The sequence below is a fragment of the Somniosus microcephalus genome, chromosome 14, assembly GCF_052327205.1.
Source record: "Somniosus microcephalus isolate GS21.2 chromosome 14, FLI_Smic_1.0, whole genome shotgun sequence".
Classification (NCBI taxonomy): Eukaryota; Metazoa; Chordata; class Chondrichthyes; order Squaliformes; family Somniosidae; genus Somniosus; species Somniosus microcephalus.
In genome coordinates this window covers 1,488,216-1,514,431 of record NC_141000.1, presented here as the reverse complement: position 1 = coordinate 1,514,431, position 26,216 = coordinate 1,488,216, and positions in this window count along the sequence as shown.

The window sequence follows — 26,216 nt, the reverse complement described above, 5'->3', positions numbered from 1 at the left end:
TGAAGCCATGAGACTTCATGGGGTCTGGAGTCAATGTTGAGGACTCCCAGGGCCATCACTGTGCTGCCACCCCTAGTGGGTCTGTCCTGCCGGTGGGACAGGACATACCCAGGGATGGTGAGGGAGGAGTCTGGGACATTGGCTGAAAGGTATGATTCAGTGACTATGACTATGTCAGGCTGTTGCTTGACTAGTCTGTCCGACAACTCTCCCAATTTTGGTACAAAAGTCCCCAGATGTTGGTGAGGAGGACTTTGCAGGGTCAACTGGCTGGGTGTGCCGTTGCCGTGTCCGTAGCTGGTGCCGAGGTCGATTCCGGGTGTTTCGTAGCGGTTTGTTACAACTGAGTGGCTTTCTAGGCTGGGCCATTTCAGAGGGCAATTAAGAGACAACCACATTGCTGTGGGTCTGGAGTCACATGTAGGCCTAAATGACATTAATGAACCAGATGGGTTTTTACTACAATCCAATCGTTTCATGGTTGCCATTACTGATACTAGCTTGTTATTCCAGATTTATTTAATTAACAGAATTTAAGTTCCCCAGCTGCCATGGTGGGGAATGGTGGAATTTGAACTTACATAAGAAATAGGAGCAGGAGTCGGCCATTCGGCCCTTCGAGCCTGCTCCGCCATTCAATGAGATCATGGCTGATCTTCTGCCTCAACTCCATTCACCGGCCCGATCGCCATATCCCTTGATGCCCTTACTAGTCAGAAATCTATCGACTTCTGTTTTGAATATACCCAATGACTGAGCCTCCACAGCCCTCTGGGGTAGAGAATTCCAAAGATTCACCACCCTCTGTGTGAAGAAATTTCTTCTCATCTCAGTCCTGAATGACCTACCCTTTATCCTGAGGCTGTGGCCCCTGGTTCTAGACTCCCCAGCCAAGGGAAACATTCTCCCAGCATCCACCCTATCAAGCCCTGTAATAATTTTGTGTGCTTCAATGAGATCCCCTCTCATTCTTCTGAATTCAAGAGAATACAGGCCTAGTTTACTCAATCTCTTCTCATACGACAGTCCCGCCATCCCAGGAATCAATCTCGTGAACCTCCGTTGCACTCCCTCTATTTACGTCTCTGGATCATTAGTCCAGGCCTCTAAATTACTCGTCCAGTAACTTAACCACTAGGCTACCGTTCCCAATCCTAACACCAGCCCCAGTGACAAGTGTCTTTCCACAGGTTGATGAGAAAGCAAGTGAGGCGGGAGGTGGAGAAGGCCCCTGCTCCTCACCTGTGTGGGCTGGTCTGGCTACTGCCAGTTCTCTGTAACCCCTGCACCCCCCTCCCCCCTCCCCTCTCCCCCCAGCCCCAGAGGTCCTGAACTCCCAGGGCAACACAAAGAGGGTGAAAAGCCCAGTGGAATGGAAATGGATCAGAAATTGAGCCCAGTAAATCCATGCTGATGTTTGCTATTACAGGTACTGCTCACCACGCCTCAGATCTCAAACTGCAATTTCTAGCCAGCCATCAGATGGCAGTAACCCCCCAGTTTATGTCAATACATCAGGTACCTTTAGTTATGGAAGAAAATTAAACCTCACTTCCTGAAGAAAGAGTTCTCCCCGTTAATTTATCTTTTACTATTCTGTGATTTATTCTTCGGGATGTTCTTCTGTTCAGCTTTAACCCCAGTGTTTTCTCATCGTCTTGCATTTACAAAATGAGCTTTGAAGAATAGAATGAATGAATTTGCATTTATAAAGCACCTTTTACGTCCTCAGGATGTCCCAAAGTCTTTTGCAGCCAAAAAAAGTGCTTCAAGTCTCGTCGCTGTTATAATGTTGGCGAAATCCGCAGCCAATTTGCGCACAGCAAGATGCCACAAAGAGCAAACGAGATTTAAAGACCTGTTTTTGGTGTTGGTTGAGTGATAAATGTTGGCCAGGGCACCGGGAGAGCTCCCTGAGCAGACAAGTGGGACCTTGGCTCTAACCACCCACATCTGAAAGAGGGCACCTCCGACAGTGCAGCACCCCATTGAAGGGGCAGCTAGGAGCTCAAGTGGGGCTTCAAGTGAGAACTTTTAAAGTCAGAGACGGGCTGAGTTAAGCTGATTAGCATTGCCATGGATTCGAACACCCTGTGCGGTAAATGTTCTGAACGGGTGCTGCAAGCACCGATCGACCGAATAAGTCACGGCCTGTTTGGCGCTAGATTTTTCAGCCTTAATGCAGAGATAGCACGTCCACCTCTGAGACCCACTCATAAGAACAGAAGAACAGAAGAAATAGGAGCAGGAGTAGGCCAATCGGCCCCTCGAGCCTGCTCCGCCATTCAATAAGATCATGGCTGATCTGATCCTAACCGCCAATCCACTATCACAGAACCATCTCCTGAATCTAACAGAATTAGACACACGAAATAGGAGCAGGATCAGGCTACACGGCCCCTGGGCCCGCTCCGCTACCCACAGGGCCATGACCGATCCGAACCTAGACTCATGTCCAAATTCCTGCCCGCTCCCCGTAACCCTTAATTCCCTTTACTTCTAGGAAACTGTCTATTTCTGTTTTAAATTTATGTAATGATGTAGCTTCTACAGCTTTTTGGGGCAGCATATTCCATGGACCTACCACCCTCTGAGTGAAGTAGTTCCTCCTCATCTCAGTTTTGAAAGAGCAGCCCCTTATTCTAAGACTATGCCCCCTAGTTCTAGTTTCACCCATCATCAGGAACATCTTCCCCGCATCCACCCGATCCAACCCCTTCACAATCTTATGTGTTTCAATAAGATCGCCTCTCATTCTTCTGAACTCCAATGAGTAGAGTCCCAATCTACTCAACCTCTCCTCATATGTCCATCCCCTCATCCCCGGGATTAACCGAGTGAACCTTCTTTGTACTGACTCGAGAGCAAGTATGTCCTTTCTTAAGTATGGACACCAAAACTGTACGCAGTATTCCAGGTGCGGTCTCACCAATACCTTGTACAACTGAAGCAATACCTCCCTATTTTTATATTCTATCCCCCTAGCAATGAAAGCCAACATTCCATTGGCCTTCTTAATCACTTGCTGCACCTGCATACTAACCTTTTGAGTTTCGTGCACCAGGACCCCCAGATCCCTTTGTACTTCAGTACTTTCCAGTTTCTTGCCATTAAGATAATAACTTGCTCTACGATTTTTCCTGCCAAAGTGCATAACCTCACACTTTCCAGTATTGTATTCCATCTGCCAAATCTCTGCCCACTTACTTAGCCTGTCGATGTCCCCTTGCGGATTTTTTATGTCCTCCTCCCTCACTACTTTCCCTCCCATCTTAGTATCATCTGCAAACTTTGATATGTTACACGCGGTCCCCTCCTCCAAATCGTTAATATAGATTGTAAAGAGTTGGGGACCCAGCACTGACCCCTGCGGAACACCACTAGTTACTGATTGCCAGTCTGAGAATGAACCATTTATCCCAACTCGCTGCCTTCTGTTAGATAGCCAATCCTCTATCCATGCCAGAATATTACCCCCAATCCTGTGATTTTTTTATCTTAAGCAATAATCTTTTGTGTGGCACCTTGTCAAATGTCTTTTGGAAGTCTAAATACACTACGTCCACTGGTTCCCCTTTATCCACCCTATACGTTACTTCCTCAAAGAACTCCAGCAAATTTGTCAAACATGACTTCCCCTTCATAAAACCATGCTGACTTTGTCCTATTAAATTATGATTATCCAAATGTCCTGTTACTGTCTCCTTAATAATGGACTCCAAAATTTTACCTACCACAGATGTTAGGCTAACCGGTCTATAGTTTCCAGCCTTCTGTCTACTGCCCTTTTTAAATAAGGGTGTTACATTAGCAGTTTTCCAGTCTGCCGGGACCTTTGCTGAGTCCAGGGAGTTTTGGAAAATTATTACCAATGCATTCACAATCCCTACCGCCACTTCCCTCAAGACCCTAGGATGTAAGCCATCAGGCCCAGGTGATTTATCCACCTTGAGTCCCATTATTTTACTGAGTACCACTTCCTTAGTGATTTTGATCGTGTTTAGCTCCTCCCCCCCTTTAGCCCCCTGTTTGTCCAGTGTTGGGATATTCTTAGTGTCTTCTACTGTAAAGACTGATGTAAAATATTCATTCAGTGTTTTTGCCATCTCCATATTTCCCACCATTAATTTCCCGGTCTCATCCTCTAAGGGACCAACATTTACTTTAGCCACCCTTTTTCTTTTTATATAACTATAAAAACTCTTACTATCTGTTTTTATATTTTTTGCTAATTTACTTTCATAATCTATCTTCCCTTTCTTAATCAATCTTTTTGTTATTTTTTGCTGTCTTTTAAAGTTTTCCCAATCCTCTATCCTCCCACTAGATTTGGCTACCTTATATGCCCTTGTTTTTAGTCGAATACTATCCTTAATTTCTTTACTTAGCCACGGATGGCTGTCTTTTCTTTTACACCCTTTTCTTCTCAGTGGAATATATATTTTTTGGAAGTTGTAAAATATCTCCTTAAATGTACACCACTGATCATGTATCGTCTTACCCTTTAGAGTCATAGAGTCATAGAGTTTTACAGCACAGAAAGAGGCCCTTCGGCCCATCGTGTCTGCGCCGCCCATCCATCCCTGTCCAGTCTAATCCCATTTTCCAGCATTTGGTCCATAGCCTTGTATGCAATGGCATTTCAAGTGCTCATCCAAATGCTTCTTGAATGTTGTGAGGGTTCCTGCCTCCACCACCCTTTCAGGCATTGAGTTCCACATTCCAACCACCCTCTGGGTGAAAAAGTTCCTCCTCAAATCCCCTCTAAATCTCCTGCCACTTACCCTGAATCTATGCCCCCTTGTTATTGACCCCCCCACTAAGGGGAAAAGTTCCTCTTTATCTACCCTATCTATGCCCCTCATTATTTTGTACACCTCAATCAGGTCCCCCCTCAGCCTTCTCTGCTCCAAGGAAAACAACTCCAGCCTGTCCAGCCTCTCTTCATAGCTGAGGCGCCACGTCCCAGGTAACATCCTGGTGAATCTTCTCTGCACCCTCTCCAAAGCAATCACATCCTTCCTATAGTGAGGCGACCAGAACTGCACACAGTACTCCAGCTGTGGCCTCACCAGCATTTTGTACAGCTCCATCATAACCTCCCTGCTCTTATATTCTATGCCTCGGCTAATGAAGGCAAGTATCCCATATGCCTTTTTAACCACCTTATCTACCTGCTCCGCTGCCTTCAGGGATCTATGTACATGTACACCAAGGTCCCTCTGACCCTCTGTACTTCCTAGGGTCCTACCACTCATTGTGTATTCCCTTGCCTTATTTGTCCGTCCAAAATGCATCACCTCGCACTTTTCAGGGTTAAATTCCATTTGCCACTTTTCTGCCCATCTGACCAACCCGTTTATATCGTCCTGTAGCCGGAGACTTTCCTCCTCGCAATTTACCACCCCACCAATTTTCGTGTCATCTGCGAACTTACTGATCATACCTTTTACATTCTCATCCAAATCATTTATGTAGATCACAAACAATAAGGGACCCAGCACCGATCCCTGAGGTACCCCACTGGACACAGGCTTCCAGTCACAAAAGCAACCTTCAACCATCACCCTCTGCCTCCTGCCACTCAGCCAGTTTAGGATCCAACGCGCCAAGGCACCCTGGATCCCATGGGCTCTTACCTTCTTGACCAGTCTCCTATGCGGGACTTTGTCAAAAGCTTTACTGAAGTCCATGTAAACCACATCCACAGCATTTCCCTCATCCACCCCACTAGTCACCCGCTCGAAAAATTCGATCAGATTTGTTAGACATGATTTACCCTTGACAAAGCCATGCTGACTATCCCCGATTAATCCTTGCCTCTCCAAGTGGAGATTAATTTTGTCCCTCAGAATTTTTTCCAATAATTTCCCCACCACAGATGTTAGACTCACTGGCCTGTAATTCCCTGGTTTATCCCTGCTACCCTTCTTGAATAATGGTACTACGTTAGCTGTTCTCCAGTCCTCTGGTACATCCCCTGTGGCCAGAGAGGTTCTGAAAATTAGTGTCAGAGCCCCTGCAATCTCCTCCCTTGCCTCCCACAGCAGCCTGGGATACATCTCGTCCGGGCCTGGGGATTTATCCACTTTTTGGCCCGCTAAAACCGCTAGCACCTCCTCCCTCTCGATGCTAATATGTTCAAGTATGTCACAGTCCCCTTGCCCGATTTCTATGTCTGCATCGTCTTTCTCCATAGTGAACACAGATGCAAAAAATTCATTTAAAACCCCGCCTACATCCTCTGGCTCTACACACAGATTGCCACTTTGGTCCCTAATGGGCCCTACCCTTTCCCTGGTTATCCTCTTGCCCTTAATATACTTATAAAACATCTTAGGATTTTCCTTTATTTTGCTCGCCAGTGTTATTTCATGGCCCCTCCTCGCCCTCCTAATTTCTTTTTTAAGTATGCCCCTGCACTTTTTATACTCCTCTCGGGCTTCTTCTGTCTTTAGTCTTTTGTAACTGCCAAAAGCCCCCCTTTTATTTCTAATGCATTTTTGTATATCCCTTGTCATCCAAGGTTCCCTTTGCTTGTTGGTCCCACCCTTGACCTTTACAGGAACATGTTGGCGTTGTACTCTCTCTATTTCCCTTCTGAAAGTCTCCCACTGTTTTGATGTGGATTTTCCTATAAGCAGCTGCTCCCAGTCCACTTTGGCCAGATCCTGCCTTATCATATTAAAATCGGCCTTCCCCCAATTTAGAACCCTTATTTCCGGGCCGTCTTTGTCTTTTTCCATGACCACCTTAAATCTCACCGAATTATGGTCACTGTCGCCAAAATGCTCTCCTACTGACACTTCCACCACTTGCCCGGCTACATTCCCCAGAATTAGGTCCAGTACCGCCCCCTCTCTTGTAGGACTTTCTACATGTTGGCTCAAAAAGCTCTCCTGGATGCACTTTAAGAATTCTGCACCCTCTAAGCCTTTCACACACTGACTGTCCCAATTTATATTGGGGAAGTTGAAATCCCCTACTATTATTACCCTATTATTTTCGCACTTCTCTGAGATTTGCCTACATATCTGTTCCTCTATCTCCCCCTGACTGTTTGGGGGCCTATAGTACACTCCCAGCAAAGTGCTTGCCCCCTTTTTGTTTTTAAGTTCTACCCATATGGCCTCATTAGAGGAACCCGCTAATATATCATCCCTCCTTACAGCAGTAATTGACTCCTTAATTAATATTGCAACACCCCCTCCCCTTTTACACCCCCCTCTGTCTCGCCTGAAGATTCTATACCCCGGAATATTGAGCTGCCAGTCCTGACCCTCCCTCAACCATGTCTCCGTGATAGCAACAATATCGTACTCCCATGTGTTCAACAACAACTTCAGTTCATCCACCTTATTTGCAAGACTCCTTGCATTAAAATAAATGCCTTCCAGCCCTGCCATATTCTCTTTTGCCTTCACATATTTGCTCTGCCTTCCCAGCTGACTTGTTTTTCCCTCTGTATTTGGCCGTAAATCACCCCCTACTATAGCTCCACTCTGTACCCCAACCCCCTGCCAAGTTAGTTTAAACCCTCCCCAGCAGTGCTAGCAAACCTCCCCGCAAGGATATTGGTTCCCCCCTGGTTCAGGTGTAAACCGTCCGACTTGTACAAGTCCCACCTTTCCCAGAAGCAGACCCAGTGATCCAGGAAACTAAAGCCCTCCCCCCTGCACCATCCCTTTAGCCACGCATTCATCTGTTCTATCTTCCTATTCCTATACTTACTAGCACGTGGCACCGGGAGTAATCCAGAGATTACAACCTTTGAGGTCCTGCTCCTTAATCCTTCACCTAGCTCCCTAAATTCTTGCTGCAGGACCTCATCCCTCTTTTTACCTATGTCGTTGGTACCAATGTGGACCACGACCACTGGCTGTTCTCCCTCCCCCTCCAGAATGCCCTGCAGCCGCTCAGTGACATCCTTGACCCTGGCACCAGGGAGGCAACAAACCATCCTGGATTCACGTCTACGGCCACAGAAACGCCTATCTGTTCCCCTTACTATAGAATCCCCTACCACTATTGCTCTCCCACTCTTTTTCCCCCCTTCCTGGGCAGCAGGAGCACCCCCAGTGCCAGGAAGTTGGCCGCTGCTGCCTTCCCCTGGTGAGTCATCCCCCTCAACAGTATGCAAAGCGGTATACTTGTTTGAAAGGGGGATGTCCGCAGGGGTTCCCTGCACTACCTGCCTGCCTTTGTTGCTCCGCCTGATGGCCACCCCCTGTGCTGCCCTACCCTGAGGCGTGCACAACTCGCTAAACGTGTTATCCACGAGCCTTTCAGCATCGCGCACGCTCCAAAATTCATCCACCCGCAGCTCGAGCGCCGCAATGCGGTCTACAAGTAGCTGCAGCTGGATGCATTTCCCGCACACATGGTCGTCAGGGACACTGGCAGCATCCCTGACTTCCCACATAGAGCAGGAGGAGCAGAGCACGGGTCTGAACTCTCCTGCCATGACTTACCCCTTTAATTACTTTAAAAAATTTATTCAATACCCCAGTTACAGGTATGCTCTAGGGTGCTTTATTTACCAACTATCCCCACTACACCACAGAAATTTAACACCACAGAATTCAAGCTTGTATTGAAAAAAGAGAAATACTCACCAACCAATCACCTACCTGCTCCCTGGTGACGTCACACACTGATTACTTTTTACCTCTCTCCCCGCTGCTGAGTTGGTATGCCTCGCCTCTCTCCGGTTTTTATACCGGTCTCACCACGCTGCTCCCGACTGGTCTCGGGCCTCGCTGGTCGCCGGGTTTTCTCCCGAGCTCCTCCTCGCTGCTCCCGCTGGTCCCGACTGGTCTCGGGCCTCGCCTCTCTCCGGTTTTTATACCGGTCTCACCACACTGCTCCCGACTGGTCTCGGGCCTCGCTGGTCGCCGGGTTTTCTCCCGAGCTCCTCCTTGCTGCTCCCGCTGGTCCCGACTGGTCTCGGGCCTCGCCTCTCTCCGGTTTTTATACCGGTCTCACCACGCTGCTCCCAACTGGTCTCGGGCCTCGCTGGTCGCCGGGTTTTCTCCCGAGCTCCTCCTCGCTGCTCCCGCTGGTCCCGACTGGTCTATTTTCCCAATCCACTCTACTCAATTCCGCTCTCATACCTTCATAGTCTCCTTTATTCAAGCTTAGCACGCTTGTTTGAGATCCAACCTTCTCACCCTCTAATTGAATATGGAATTCAACCATGTTATGGTCACTCATTCCAAGGGGATCCTTTACTAGGACATTTTTAATTAATCCCGTCTCATTACACAGGACCAGATCTAAGATTGCTTGCCCCCTGGTCGGTTCAGTTACATACTGCTCAAGAAACCCATCCCTAATACACTCAATGAACTCATCCTCAAGGCTGCCCTGCCCAATTTGATTTGTCCAATTAATATGATAGTTAAAATCCCCCATAATTATAGATGTTCCCTTATTACAAGCCTCAACTATTTCCTGATTGATACTCCATCCAACAGAGTTGCCACTGTTCGGAGGCCTATAGACTACGCCCACTAGTGTTTTTTTCCCCTTATTATTCCTTACCTCCACCCAAACTGTTTCATTATCCTGATCTTTTGACCCAATATCATTTCTCTGTATTACAGTGATTCCTTCCTTTATTAACATAGCCACCCCACCTCCCCTTCCTTCCTGCCTGTCCTTCCTGATCGTTAAATAACCTGGTATGTTTAATTCCCAGGCATTGTCACCCTGCAGCCATGTTTCTGTAATGGCCACGAGATCATACCCATATGTAGTTATTTGTGCCATTAACTCGTCTATTTTGTTACGAATGCTACGTGCATTCAGATAGAGAACTTTCAAAGATGTTTTGTGACACTTAGTTCCTGCTTTTGCCCTTTTTATTACTTTACCTTTTACTCCATACCTTCTGCCCCTTCCTGACACGCTCTGGTTTTTAATTTCCCCACTGCTACCTAAGTCTATGACCTTCTCTGTTGTCATATTTTATTATTTGCTCTCTAGGAACCTCCCCCCCACTAGTTAGTTTAAAGCCCTCTCTACAGCCCTAGTTATATGATCCGCCAGGACTCTAGTCCCAGCACTGGCCAAGTGAAGCCCGTCCCAACGGAACAGCTCCCTCCTGCCCCAGTACTGGTGCCAGTGTCCCAGGAAGCAAAACCCATTTCTCCCACACCAGTCTTTGAGCCACGCATTTAACTCTCTAATTTTATTTGTCCCAGCCAAATTCGCTCGTGGCTCAGGTAATAATCCAGAGATTATTACCCTTGTGGTTCTGCTTTTTAATTTGGCCCCTAGCTACTCAAACTCCCTCAGCAGAACCTCCTTCCTTGTCCTATCTATGTCGTTGGTACCAACATGGACCACGACAACTGGATCCTCCCCCTCCCACTCCAAGTTTCTCTCCAGTCCAGAGGAGATGTCCTTAACCCTGGCACCGGGCAGGCAACACAGCCTTCAGGACTCTCGCTCTTGGCTGCAAAGAACTCTATCTATCCCCCTAACGATACTATCCCCTACCACTACAACATTTCTTTCAACTCCCCCCACTTGAATGGCCCCCAAGCTCCACGGTGCTGTGGCCAGGTTGCTCATCCTCCCTGCAGTCCCTGCTCCTGTCCCCACAGGGAGTAAGAGCCTCGAACCTGTTGGACAATTGCAAGGGCTGCGGCTCCTCCAACACTACCTCCTGGATCCCCGTACCTGCCTCACTTCTAGTCACACCATCGTGACCCTGGCCACGGACTACATCTGAATTAATTAATCTAATTGGTGTGACTACCTCGTGATACACAGAGTCCAGGTAACTCTCACCCTCCCTGATGTGTCTCAGTGTTTGAAGCTCGGACTCCAGCTCTTCAACACGGAGCCGGAGTTCCTCGAGCAGCCAACACTTACTGCAAATGTGATCACCGTGAGCATCAATGGCGTTCACCAGCTCCCACATATTGCAGCAGCAACACATCACCTGATCTCCCATTCTATGTAATTAATTACATTTATTAATATTATTCTTAAATATCCTCTGCCCCGATTCTAGATGGTGAATATCACACCTTAGAAACTATAAACCAAAGAGATTTAAGCTTAAAAGGGAGAAATACTTACCAACCAATCACTTACCCGCTTTCTGGTGACGTCACACTTGGATTACTTTTTACCTCTCTCCTTCCAGACTGGAGATTGGTTTTACCTGGTCTCTGGGGACTTTTATACCCCGCTCTGCCGCTCAGGATTCCCGCCGACGCTGTGAGGCCTTACCTGGTCTCTGGGACTTTTATACCCCGCTCTGCCGCTCAGGTTTCCCGCCGACGCTGTGAGGCCTTACCTGGTCTCTGGGGACTTTTATACCCCGCTCTGCCGCTCAGGTTTCCCGCCGACGCTGTGAGGCCTTACCTGGTCTCTGGGGACTTTTATACTCCGCTCTGCCGCTCAGGTTTCCCGCCGACGCTGTGAGGCCTTACCTGGTCTCTGGGGACTTTTATACCCCGCTCTGCCGCTCAGGATTCCCGCCGACGCTGTGAGACCTTACCTGGTCTCTGGGGACTTTTATACCCCGCTCTGCCGCTCAGGTTTCCCGCCGACGCTGTGAGGCCTTACCTGGTCTCTGGGGACTTTTATACCCCGCTCTGCCGCTCAGGTTTCCCGCCGATACTCCAGAGACTTCAGCACATAATCCCGGCTGACACTCCAGTGGAGCACTGAGGGAGTGCTGCACTGTCGGAGGAGCCATCTTTCGGATGAGACGCTGAACCAAGGCACCATCTGCCCTCTTAAGTGGACGTAAAAGATCCTATGGCACTATTTCGAAGAAGAGTAGGGGAGTTCTCCCCGGTGTCCTGGTCAATATTTATCCCTCAATCAATATCACTAAATCAGATTATCTGGTCATTATCACATTGCTGTTTGTGCGATCTTGCTGTGTTCAAATTGGCTGCTGTGTTTCTCTATATTACAACAGTGACTCCACTTCAAAGGTACTTCATTGGCTCTAAAGCACTTTGGGAGGTCCTGAGGTCATGTATATAAACTGTCTTTCTTTACCTGCCAGTGCCACACCTGTCCTGACTCTATTTGGAGCTTCCATGTCTGATCTTCCAGCTGCACAGGCGCAATGGCTTCAAAGCCATCAATAACGTCACCTCCAACAGACGGTACCTCCAACAGACGTCACCTCCAACAGACGGCACCTCCAACAGACGTCACATCCAACAGACGTCACCTCCAACAGACATCACCTCCAACAGACGTCACATCCAACAGACGTCACCTCCAACAGACATCACCTCCAACAGACGTCACATCCAACAGACGTCACATCCAACAGACGTCACATCCAACAGACGGCACCTCCAACAGACGTCACATCCAACAGATGTCACATCCAACAGACGTCACCTCCAACAGACGTCACCTCCAACAGACGGCACCTCCAACAGACGTCACATCCAACAGATGTCACATCCAACAGACGTCACCTCCAACAGACGTCACATCCAACAGACGGCACCTCCAACAGACGTCACATCCAACAGACGTCACATCCAACAGACGGCACCTCCAACAGACGTCACCTCCAACAGACGTCACCTCCAACAGACGGCACCTCCAACAGACGTCACATCCAACAGACGTCACCTCCAACAGACGTCACATCCAACAGACGTCACCTCCAACAGACGTCACCTCCAACAGACGGTACCTCCAACAGACGTCACCTCCAACAGACGGTACCTCCAACAGACGTCACCTCCAACAGACGGTACCTCCAACAGACGTCACATCCAACAGACGGTACCTCCAACAGACGTCACATCCAACAGACGGCACCTCCAACAGACGTCACATCCAACAGACGGCACCTCCAACAGACGTCACCTCCAACAGACGGCACCTCCAACAGACGTCACATCCAACAGACGTCACCTCCAACAGACGGCACCTCCAACAGACGTCACCTCCAACAGACGGTACCTCCAACAGACGTCACATCCAACAGACGGCACCTCCAACAGACGTCACATCCAACAGACGGCACCTCCAACAGACGTCACCTCCAACAGACGTCACATCCAACAGACGGCACCTCCAACAGACGGCACCTCCAACAGACGGCACCTCCAACAGACGTCACATCCAACAGACGTCACATCCAACAGACGGCACCTCCAACAGACGTCACCTCCAACAGACGGTACCTCCAACAGACGTCACCTCCAACAGACGGTACCTCCAACAGACGTCACCTCCAACAGACGGTACCTCCAACAGACGTCACATCCAACAGACGGCACCTCCAACAGACGGCACCTCCAACAGACGTCACCTCCAACAGACGGCACCTCCAACAGACGTCACCTCCAACAGACGGCACCTCCAACAGACGGCACCTCCAACAGACGTCACTTCCAACAGACGGCACCTCCAACAGACGTCACCTCCAACAGACGTCACCTCCAACAGACGTCACATCCAACAGACGTCACATCCAACAGACGGCACCTCCAACAGACGGCACCTCCAACAGACGTCACATCCAACAGACGGCACCTCCAACAGACGTCACCTCCAACAGACGGTACCTCCAACAGACGTCACCTCCAACAGACGGTACCTCCAACAGACGTCACATCCAACAGACGGCACCTCCAACAGACGGCACCTCCAACAGACGTCACCTCCAACAGACGGTACCTCCAACAGACGTCACCTCCAACAGACGTCACCTCCAACAGACGGTACCTCCAACAGACGTCACCTCCAACAGACGTCACATCCAACAGACGCCACCTCCAACAGACGGCACCTCCAACAGACGTCACCTCCAACAGACGGTACCTCCAACAGACGTCACATCCAACAGACGGCACCTCCAACAGACGTCACATCCAACAGACGGCACCTCCAACAGACGTCACCTCCAACAGACGTCACATCCAACAGACGGCACCTCCAACAGACGGCACCTCCAACAGACGGCACCTCCAACAGACGTCACATCCAACAGACGTCACATCCAACAGACGTCACATCCAACAGACGGCACCTCCAACAGACGTCACTTCCAACAGACGGCACCTCCAACAGACGTCACCTCCAACAGACGGCACCTCCAACAGACGTCACATCCAACAGACGTCACATCCAACAGACAGCACATCCAACAGACGGCACCTCCAACAGACGTCACTTCCAACAGACGTCACATCCAACAGACGGCACCTCCAACAGACGTCACCTCCAACAGACGTCACATCCAACAGACGTCACCTCCAACAGACGTCACCTCCAACAGACGTCACATCCAACAGACGTCACCTCCAACAGACGTCACATCCAACAGACGTCACCTCCAACAGACGTCACCTCCAACAGACGTCACTTCCAACAGACGGCACCTCCAACAGACGTCACCTCCAACAGACGTCACATCCAACAGACGTCACATCCAACAGACGTCACCTCCAACAGACGTCACCTCCAACAGACGTCACCTCCAACAGACGTCACATCCAACAGACGTCACCTCCAACAGACGTCACCTCCAACAGACGTCACATCCAACAGACGTCACTTCCAACAGACGTCACATCCAACAGACGTCACCTCCAACAGACGTCACATCCAACAGACGTCACATCCAACAGACGTCACTTCCAACAGACGTCACATCCAACAGACGTCACCTCCAACAGACGTCACCTCCAACAGACGGCACCTCCAACAGACGTCACATCCAACAGACGTCACATCCAACAGACGGCACCTCCAACAGACGTCACCTCCAACAGACGTCACTTCCAACAGACGTCACATCCAACAGACGTCACCTCCAACAGACGTCACTTCCAACAGACGTCACATCCAACAGACGTCACATCCAACAGACGGCACCTCCAACAGACGGCACCTCCAACAGACGTCACCTCCAACAGACGTCACATCCAACAGACGGTACCTCCAACAGACGTCACTTCCAACAGACGTCACATCCAACAGACGTCACATCCAACAGACGGCACCTCCAACAGACGGCACCTCCAACAGACGTCACCTCCAACAGACGTCACATCCAACAGATGGCACCTCCAACAGACGTCACCTCCAACAGACGGTACCTCCAACAGACAGCACCTCCAACAGACAGCACCTCCAACAGACGTCACATCCAACAGATGGCACCTCCAACAGACGTCACCTCCAACAGACGGCACCTCCAACAGACGGCACCTCCAACAGACGGCACCTCCAACAGACGGCACCTCCAACAGATGGCACCTCCAACAGACGTCACCTCCAACAGGCATCACATCCAACAGATGGCACCTCCAACAGACGTCACATCCAACAGACGTCACATCCAACAGACGTCACCTCCAATAGATGGCACCTCCAACAGACGGCACCTCCAACAGACGGCTCCTCCAACAGACGGCACCTCCAACAGACGGCACATCCAACAGACGTCACATCCAACAGACGTCACATCCAACAGACGTCACCTCCAATAGATGGCACCTCCAACAGACGGCACCTCCAACAGACGGCTCCTCCAACAGACGGCACATCCAACAGACGGCACCTCCAACAGACGGCACCGCCAACAGACGGCACCTCCAACAGACGTCACATCCAACAGACGTCACCTCCAACAGACGGCACCTCCAACAGACGGTACCTCCAACAGACGGCGCCTCCAACAGATGGCGCCTCCAACAGACGGCGCCCCCAACAGACGGCGCCCCCAACAGACGGCTCCTCCAACAGACGGCTCCTCCAACAGACGGCGCCTCCAACAGACGGCACCTCCAACAGACGGCTCCTCCAACAGACGGCTCCTCCAACAGACGGCACATCCAACAGACGGCTCCTCCAACAGTGCAGCACTCCTTCAGTACTGCACTGGGAGTGTCAGCCTGGATTATGTGCTCGGATCTCTGGAATGGGACATGAACCCACGACCTCTGACCCAGATATGAGAGTGCTGCTCACTGAGCCAAGGCTGAGGTAGAGCACGTCCCAGGATAGTAGCACATCCAGGGTCGGTGTTCGAAGCTCACTCCCAGTCCCACGTTCTGGAGACACAGCTTAGCCACTCTCCCAGTCTCCTCTCAGTGGGACTTCCATTAGAAGGAGCACTAGGGTAGCACCACCATGGAATTAGAGGACAAGAAGTATAATCCTAAACTCTCTCATTGCAGCGTGTTTTAAGTTGTGTCTGTTGGAAAACTGTTGGAAAGAGTCTGGGAGGAACAAATGGAATCATGATCGTATATGGGCAGTGTCACTGATTGGCTGAGCATGGATGCTGTCATGGTCATGTGGATACTGCATGGAGTTGGAGGTACAGAAAGTACCGCCTTAAGGGGGAAGGTCAGAACAGGAGCAAAGAATTGGACAGCTTCAACACATGGTTGCCTATTCTGTAAATGATTGGGGTAATATCCACCTTTTATACTTTCAGCCTCATTACTGTGAGTTGTACTGTTATTATTGATGTCTCTGAATTGGTTGTCTTGTCAAACTGACCTGCAGAGAGAAGGACCATGAAGATGAGACAGTCACACCCACCGTCATTTGTAATAAAGTGCGGTTGGAATTCAATCATTTCTATTTGTGCCTTTTTACTGAAGGTGAACAGTGAAAAACGAGTGTAAGTGTGTATGCTGAAGGCTTGGGACTTGCAGGAGAGAGTAGGTGTGACTGGGAGGGCTGTCTTCCCATTGACTATGAGATGGAGAAGAGACACAGGACTGAGCTCCAGTGTCTGTGCTGGGAGTTACGAGGAAAGACTTGGGCCTTCCAGCGGGAAAAGGAGGCGTCTGAGAGGTGATCTTATGGAGGTTTAAAGTGTTCAGAGTTTAGAAAACATTAAAGCAGAATATTTATAAACTCCCTAGACCCAGGTGTCGGGAGAAGCATTATAACGTTTGCAGATGATACGAAACTTGACAAAGTATTAGATAGTGATGAGGATCGTTGTAGGCTTCGGGATATCACAGACAGGATGGTGAAATGGGCAGAAGCACGGCCGATGGAGTTCAGTGCGGAGAAGTATGAAATGATGCACTTTAGATGGGCCAATATGGAAAGACAGTTTACTCTCAATGGAACGATTTTGAAAAGTGTGGAGGAGCAGAGACCTTGGTATTATCACATGGTTTGTCACCTGGTTTAGTATGAGCATGCACAGTTCACTCTGGCCTAGTTAACAAGCCCATGGACTCGCAGCTCATCCTGTCTCTGTCCTTCATTTGTTCCACCCACATATATTACATTTTGGCGACGAGGATGGGATCCCAAAGCCATTTTTAGGGATCATGGAAGGACAGAGTGTTCAACCTTCGAGTGGAAAAGTTTATGGTGAATTTGTGACACCTAAACTGAATTTTTGCGATGTTTTTCCGTTAATGCTGATGCAGAATTGTCTGTGCTTCGCCTTCGCGTGTCTGTACACACAGCGACAGCGGCGTTGATTCTCACAGGTACACAGGTAGCACTGAGTCACTGTTCAATGGGATCGGGACAATCATGGCCGCACCTACGGGATTCATCGGAAGCCTCGGCCTGTATGACCGAGCTCGCAAGCCATTCCGTTCTCACATTGAGCGGATGGAGATATCTTTTAGGGCCAATAACATTATTGAGACCGAAGGTGCAGATGAGAATGTTCAAACTCAAAATAACGTAATTTGTGAATGGAAGAAACAATTTTTCTAACGGAGATCGTGCTAGATATCTACAGAACGTTGACAAACCTAGGGAAAGCGAAGGATGCGTCGTTTGAAGACATTGTCGAGAAACTCGAGGACCATTTCGACTCAAAGCCATTAGCAGAGAGCTATAAGTTTGGTACCAGAAACCAAAAACAAAGTGAAACCATCAGTGAGTACATTGTAGCTCTTAAAAACCTGTCTCTGCATTGTAACTTCGGCTCATTGGATCGTGCGTTGCGAGATCAGTTTGTGTGTGGACTGGTGGATGAGCGCACACAGTCCAAGTTACTGAACACTCCGAACCTAACGTTTGACAGAGCATGCAAAATTGCCCTATCGATGGAGATGGCATCTAAGAATGCTCGGGAGCTCCGTCCAACTCAAGTGACTAGTGCAGCTGAGGTCTACAGTCACAAAGCCACCGCCAAACCTAAAGCTGTGAGATCAAGTCAAAAACATGTCGTTGAGAGCGGTTCAGTGAATTGTTATCGCTGCAATGGAAATCACTCACCACAGTCCTGCCAATACAGAAATGCAAAGTGTTTTCACTGCCAGAAGCAAGGCCATATTTCAACAGCTTGCAGAGCGAGATCGAAAGCAGGAAGTAAGAACCATTCTAGTGGCAGTGCAAAGCAGCGACAACAAAAGAGAGGGGTTCACAATATTGAAGTGAACACACCTGATGTTGAAGACTAAGCACCTACAGAATGTATGGCACTAGTGGCAACACCAGCGGTCGTGAGAAAGACTTCTGTACAAAACTTTTGATCAATGACCAATATATTGATACAGGTAGACTACCCTTTATCCGGACTTCCGAAAACCGAAACCCTCTAAAAACCGAAGGTTTTTTCGTTCAGCGTAAGTCCAGCGTAAGTCGTGCGCACGACGCCCCGCGGACCCCCCCCGGCCCCGACCCCCGCCGACCCCCGCCGGCCCCGACCCCCGCCGACCCCCCCACCGGCTCCGACCCCCGCCGACCCCCCCGCGGACCCCCGCCGGCCCCAACCCCCGCCGACCCCGACCCCCGCGGACCCGGACCCCCGCCGGCCCCGACCCCCCCGCGGACCCCCGCCGGCCACCCCCGCCGGCCCCGACCCCCCCGCGGACCCCCGCCGGCCCCGACCCCCGCCGACCCCCCGCCGACCCCCCGCCGGCCCCGACCCCGCGGACCCCCCCCGCGGACCCCCGCCGGCCCCGACCACCCCGCGGACCCCCCCCCCCGCGGACTCCCGCCGGCCCCGACCCCCGCGGACCCCCGCCGGCCCCGACCCCCGCCGACCCCCCCGCGGACCCCCGCCGACTTACGCTGAGCGTCAGCGTAAGTCGTGCGCACGACCCCCCGCCGACCCCAGCCGGCCCCGACCCCCGCCGACCCCCCCGCGGACCCCCGCCGACCCCGACCGTAAGTCGGCGGGGGTCGGGGTCGGCGGGGGTCCGCGCCGGCGGGGGTCCGCGGGGGGGTCGGGGCCGGCGGGGGTCCGCGGGGGGGTCGGGGCCGGCGGGGGTCCGCGGGGGGGGTCGGCGGGGGGTCGTGCGCACGACCCCCCGCCGACCCCCGCCGACCCACCTTCCGAAATCCGAAATTCTCCGAAAACCGAAACACGGCTGGTCCCGAGGTTTTCGGATAAAGGATAGTCTACCTGTATGTGCATCGACCCAGCGGCGGACTGTTCTATCATAAGTAAGGACACATATCAGAGTAAGTTTAATCAAATACCACTTACAAGGAGTACCGTCGAGTTAAAAACCTACTCCAGAGAAATCCTAGAGACATGTGGACAAATGGATTGTACAGTTCAGCACAATGGCCAGTCAGTAAAGCTGCCTATTATTGTAGCGAGCTACAACAACAGGCCAACTCTCATGGGCAAAGACTGGTTGAGAAAGTTAAAACTAGAGTGGAAAAACATCTTCAGTGTAGATGCTTCAAAGAAGCGACTCGATACAATGCTGAACAAATATTAAAGCATATTCTCAGACAGTTATGACACGCATATCCACATCAAGTCCAATGCGAAGCCTGTCTATTGTAAGGCAAGGCTGGTCCCCTATGCGTTGTAAAGTCAGGTGGAGGAAGAGCTAGAGAAACTCAGAGAGAGCTGGTAAAAACTGACAAAAGTGAATGGGCTGCCCCGATTGTGACAGTGCCCAAAGCAGACAAAACTGTACGCTTGTAGGGCGACTACAAAGTTACTATCAACCCAGCAGTTGATGATGAGCAGTACCCGTTACCTACATCACAAGGGTCAAAGGTTTTCTCCAAGCTTGACCTGTCGCATGCTTATGCTCAGCTGAATGTTGACAAAGAGAGTCAACAGTATCTCACCATCAGCACACACAAGGGACTGTACACATACACCAAGCTGTCGTATGGTGTAAAGTCCTCCCCCAAAATCTTCCAGGCTACGATGGATAAGATTTTGCAAGTGTTCCAAATTGCTTATGCAATCAAGACGATGTGCTGATCGCAACAAGCAGCGAGGAAGAAAATCTAGAAGTGTTAGATATAGTGCTTCAAAGGTTGAATTCCCACAATGTCAAATTGAAAAGGAGCAAATGTGCTTTTGTGCAGCCTGAAGTTGTGTACCTTGGTCTGAAAGTTGATTCAAATGGCTTGCAACCAGTGAAGGAAAAGGTTGATGCTGTCATCAATGCTGCAAAGCCACAGAACGTGTCTGAGTTAAGATCTTTCCTTGGAATGGTCCAGTACTACACACGTTTCTTACCTGAGTTAGCGACCATGTTAGCTCCATTGCACGAGCTTCTCAAGAAGGATGTCCAGTGGAAGTGGATGAAAGTGCAACAGGAAGCTTACGACGCTTGTAAGAGAAGTCTCTCTAGCAATGTTCTACTTGTGCACTACGACACAGAGCGTGAGCTTAAGCTAGCGTGTGATGATTCTAGCTATGGTGGGGGAGCTGTCATAAACCATGTAATGGATGATGGCCAAGAGAAACCAATCACGTTCGCATCGTGAACTCTCACAAAGAGCAAAAGAAACTACGTGCAAATTGAAAAGGAAGCACTCGCCATAGTGTTTGGAATCAAGAAATTCCAACAGTTCCTGATCGGCAGAAAGTTTACCCTGATAACCGATCACAAACCGCTCCTAGCAATATTGGGGCCCAAATCCGCCATCCCTGCAATGGCTGCATCAAGAATGCAATGTTGGGCAGTGCTGCTGTCACAATATGACTACACGATTGAATATCGCACTTCAAAGCAAAACGCAATCGCAGATGCCTTGTCCAGGTTGCCACATGAAGACTCGTGTTGGGAGTGAAGGTGAGATTTTCACACTAGGTGCAGTTGACAAAGACTTTCCTGTGAATGCAACTGAGATTGCAGATGAGACTCAAAGGACTCAGTACTGAAAAGAGTGAATGAAAACACCTTGAATGGATGGACTGATCAGTGTCTGGACACAGAGTTGAAACCATTCCATAACAGTCGTACTGAACTGTCTTGTGAGCAAGGTTGTATCAAGTGGGGAAACAGAGTGGTGGCACCTACTTGAGAGATAGAATTCTGGCCGAACTTCATACTGAACATCCAGGGATCGTCAGTATGAAATCAATTGTAAGAAGCTTTGTTTACTGGCCTGGATTGGACAGTGATCTTGAATCACTTGTCAGCAAAGTAGACTGAAGTGAAACATACAGGTTCAAACAAATCTGAGATAGAAACAGGATCATCTTTGAGTTTGGAACCAGAACAAAACAGCCCGAAAATTGGTTCAACACCAAAACCTTCTGTAAGGAGATCAGGAAGGCTTCGCAAACCTGCTATTAAACTGAATTTTAGCTCATTTGTAACATTTGTAGTTGATTTAAAAGAAACAAAGCCAGGAGTTTGCTGTGTGGTACATGTAACACTGGGAAAGGTGGGACCAGAGTTCTGTTGTATTTGAGCGGAGAAAGCAGGGTAATGTATTATCACATGGTTTGTCACATGGTTTAGTATGAGCATGCTCAGTTCGCTCTGGCCTAGTAAAGCAAGCACATGAACCAGCAACTCATCCTGTCTCTGTCCTTCATTTGTTCCACCCACATATGTTACAGAGTCCAGATACACAAATCCTTAAAGGTGGCAGGGCAAGTTGACACAGTGGTTAAAAATGCATAGGGGTTACGGGGGTTTATAAATGGAGGAATAGAATATAACAGCGAAGAGGTCACGCTAGAACTTTATAAATCACTGGTTAGGCCTCAGCTGGAGTGTTGTGGACAATTCTGGGCCCCACACTTCAGGAAAGATGTAAAGGCCTCAGAGAGGGTCCAGAGGAGGTTTCCCAGGGTGTTACCAGGGACGAGGGACTTAGGTTACGAGGAGAGGTTGGAAACGTTCGGACTGCTCTCCTTGGAACAGAGAAGGTTAAGAGGTGACCTAACCGAGGTTTTCCAGATGATGAGAGGTTTTGATGGAGTAAATAGGGAAAACCTGTTCCCTCTGGTGAGTGAGTAAATAACCAGAGGTCATAGATTCCAAATCATTAGCAAAAGATCGAGAGGGGCGATGAGGAGAAATGTTTTCACGCTGTTGTTGGGATCTGGAACGCTCGACTTGAAAAGGTGATGGAAGCTGATTCCATAAATAATTTTAAAAGGAAGTTGGACGGGTACTGGAGGATGTCTCCAGTGCGCTCAGCCGTTTCTTGATATCACGTGGAGTGAATCGAATTGGCTGAAGACTGGCTTCTGTGATGGTGGGGACCTCAGGAGGAGGCTGATATGGATCATCCACTCGGCACTTCTGGCTGAAGATGGTTGCAAACGCTTCAGCCTTGTCTTTTGCACTCACATGCTGGGCTCCACCATCATGGAGGATGGGGATATTCATGGAGCCCCCTCCTCCCGTTAGTTGTTTAAAGGTCCACCACCATTCACGACTGGATGTGGCAGGACTGCAGAGCTTTGATCTGATCCGTTGATTGTGGGATCGCTTAGCCCTGTCTATAGCATGCTGCTTCTGCTTTTTAGCATGCATGTAGTCCTGTGTTGCAGCTTCCCCAGGTTGACACTGTAGTGTATGTACCCGTCTACCTTTAAGGAAACTATTGTATGTAACCGTTCACCTTTAAGAGAACTACTTTAGGTGTGGCACTACTTGTTTGGCTTCTGTATACTGTAATACCGACAGTGACCACACCAGTATATAAGTGTTGTGGCAGGATTGCTGGGGCAGATTCGCCCTGACCTTCGAATAGTAAAGACCTGTTTGTTTGTTACTCCTGAAGTCTGTGTCGTTATTAACAGTACAACCCACAGACTTTACAGTGGCGACGAGTCTGATCGTACCCTGCGGCAAGACTACCAAAGCAACTAAAGAGCGTCGAAGAGAGGCAACCGCCCTCGTCGTTATGCTGGGAGAAAACACGAGGCTGCAGCAATAGAAAGGAGGAAGACTTTAGCAACAAAAGCTTCCATCAGCAACAGGCACTGACTACCCTTCTACCACGGTGCGGAGTGAGCCGATCAGCAGGAAACAAGGCGGCCGCGGAGACTGTGAGTAGGGGAACGTGTAACGAAATCCGGAGGATAAGGGCTGTGCACTCGACCACGGTCGAGGGGGAGCAGAGCTGGTCAGGAAGGCGGGTCCAATGGCGTCGTGAGATAGCCGGACCGCGATCGGCGGGAAAAGCCGGGCAGCGACCGAAGCCACGAAGCGCTGAGACCGGGAGCAGGCGCGGGAAGAGAGAAACTCAGCCGCAGCCGGGGAGGGAAGCACCGGACTGCGTGAGGGCTGGGAGGCGAATGAGAGCCGAGCAAGGGGAGAGAGACTGCGCGAGAGCCAGTCCAGCGGCTGAACTGTTATCCGTGAACGGGGTGTACCCAGTGCCGGTAGAGCCGTGCGAGCGGGAGAGAGAGACAGAGCCGAGCAAGGGGAGAGAGACTGCGCGAGAGCCAGTCCAGCGGCTGAACTGTTATCCGTGAACGGGGTGTACCCAGCGCCGGTAGAGCCATGCGAGCGGGAGAGAAAGACAGAGCCGAGTAAGGGGAGAGAGACTGCGCGAGAGCCAGTCCAGCGGCTGAACTGTTATCCATGAACGGGGTGTACCCAGCGCCGGTAGAGCCGTGCGAGCGGGAGAGAAAGACAGAGCCGAGTAAGGGGAGCTGTGCGGAAGCCAGCCAGCGGCTGAACCTGTCCACTGTGGGGAAAGCGTACCCCTTCCACCAGGGAAGAAACGCGGGAAGCCGCCATTAGGCGGAGAAGACGACAGAAGCGGGAAACCGCCATTGAAGTGGGCGGGGAGAGAAGGAAAGAGCGGGAAACCGCCATTTTCGCGGGAAAACCGCCATCTTAACTGCCATTGAAGTGGGCGGAGAGAGAAGGAAAGAGCGGGAAACCGCCATTTTCGCAGGAAAAACCGCCATCTTAGAAATAAACAAATAAATAAGAATACTTAAAGAAATACTTGTGCTGCTCCCAAGGAAAGAAAGATGCCTAAGCGAGGGAATATTAACGATTTTAATTCTGAGATAGAAGACTGGGCCACGTACGTGGAACGCATAGAGATTTATTGTGAAGCCAACAAAATAGAGGAAGACGACAAGGCGATAACATTGCTAAACTCGATGGGGGCAAAAACATACGGGCTCTTGAAGCATCTAATAGTGTTAAGTATGTGTATTGTATTGAACAATCAACACAAAGACTTAAACGTATAACTCAAACAGGCCTTTACTGGTTGGAGGTAGGGACTGCACATAGGTCTTTACTTCATGCCCACAGGCGGGAACTGAGGGGGATCAGTACCCACAGTACTATTTATACCCCTATGGCCAGGAGTGGTACTGCGTATCACTACACCCAACAAGTAGTGCAGTCCTGTCCATAGGTTCAAAGTAGCACACATATTACATACACAACATTCCTCCCTTCCTAGCTTTACAGTCATCTCCCCATTTAACATAACGTAATAACATATATACATATATAACTTCAGGTTTACATAACAGAATAACATAGATACATAGATAACTTCATGTCAAAAACAGATCACAGATTCAGTCTCTGCGGAAAACAGTTCACAGATTCAATCTCTGTGGTGTAGTCGGTTCACGTTGCTAGAGTGACTCATTCAATAGTCCTTCCATGGATTTAACAGTTTGAACTTCCGAACTGAATTGGCTCCGTTCGGAGGGACCACGTGTGTGATCTGGTAGAGGTGATAATGGTTCAGATGGGTCATCTTCTGTTTTTACTTTTCCTTTTCTGCTTCTTGGAGACTCTCTGGGCTCCATTGTCAGCTGCCACAGCTGCCAGCTGCATGCGCAGTTCCTCCTTCTCTTCCTCCTGTTTCCGTCGTAGAGCCAGCTTCTCCCGATGTTCCGTAGACTTTTGGTGCTCCTCCATAATTTCTGCACTTTGGGAGTCGAAGTTACAAGCTGGGCAGGACAGGACATCGTAATATTCGGTGTCGTCCTGAGCTAGACCTTGAGAGGGTCGTCTATTTCCTCCATACCTAGCTGGACGTTAGCCAGCTCTTGTTCCAAATCCAGACATCTTTCCTGAAGAGACTTCTTCATGTGTACCTCTGCATCCAGCTTTTTCTGGGCTTTCAGCAAGTCATTTACTAGTGACCTCATTTGTGATTTTAATACTTCAACTTCCTTTGGAGATTGATTGATCGGACTATGCAATCCCTCTACCGGAGCAGCTGTTTCAGCGGTCTGTTGTTCTACGTTGACGTGAGTCAGCGTACTTTTGGCATCCAAGGGCTGCTCTGTTGCAGTCATCTCAGTCTGTGTTGCCACCTCAGCTCTTCCAATAACCTTTGAGAGCTCCGAACCCCTTTCGTTTGAATATTGAAGTTCATGTTCAAGTTTTTCCCATTTCAGAGTCCTGTCCTTCAGCATATGCAGGAGTTGGCTGACCGTTAACTCCTCTGACATCAGACGTTTTGTGTGCTCCTGCTCCATTTTCTCCATCAGCTGCTTCTGTTGTCTTTCCAGATTCTCCAACTCTATATCAAAGAACTCTTTCGTTGCATTCAACTCTTGCTCAAAACGGCGAAGCATTTGTTCTAATTGCTGTTGTAGTTTGAAATGGAGTTGAGTTCGAGCCCGGTGTCCCTCAGAAATGGGCACATCAGTAGACTTGCCAGACTCAGAATCCACAGTTAAACTATGTTGTTGTTGCTCAGTGGAATTCTGTGCTGAAACTTTGTCTTTTGCACCTGAGTTGGGCTTATCATCATCCGTTCCAGAGTCTGGGCCGACTATCTTCACCGAGTTCTCACTCGTTATTGTTTGTAGGAAATGCCAGTCCATATTCATTTTCCTAATCCACTCCCGTCCTAGTAGTGGAGGACCTCCTTCAGATATCACATATAAGTCCATTATTTGACTGTCTTCGCCCTTGTGGGCCACTGCAACCTCTATTTTCCCGATGGGGTACACTCTTTGCCCCGTGTATGTTTTCAATATAATCCCCATATCCTGTAGGGGAATATGTTGGAATAACTTTCCGTAATCTTTCTTATTTATGACCGTCAATGCCGATCCAGTGTCC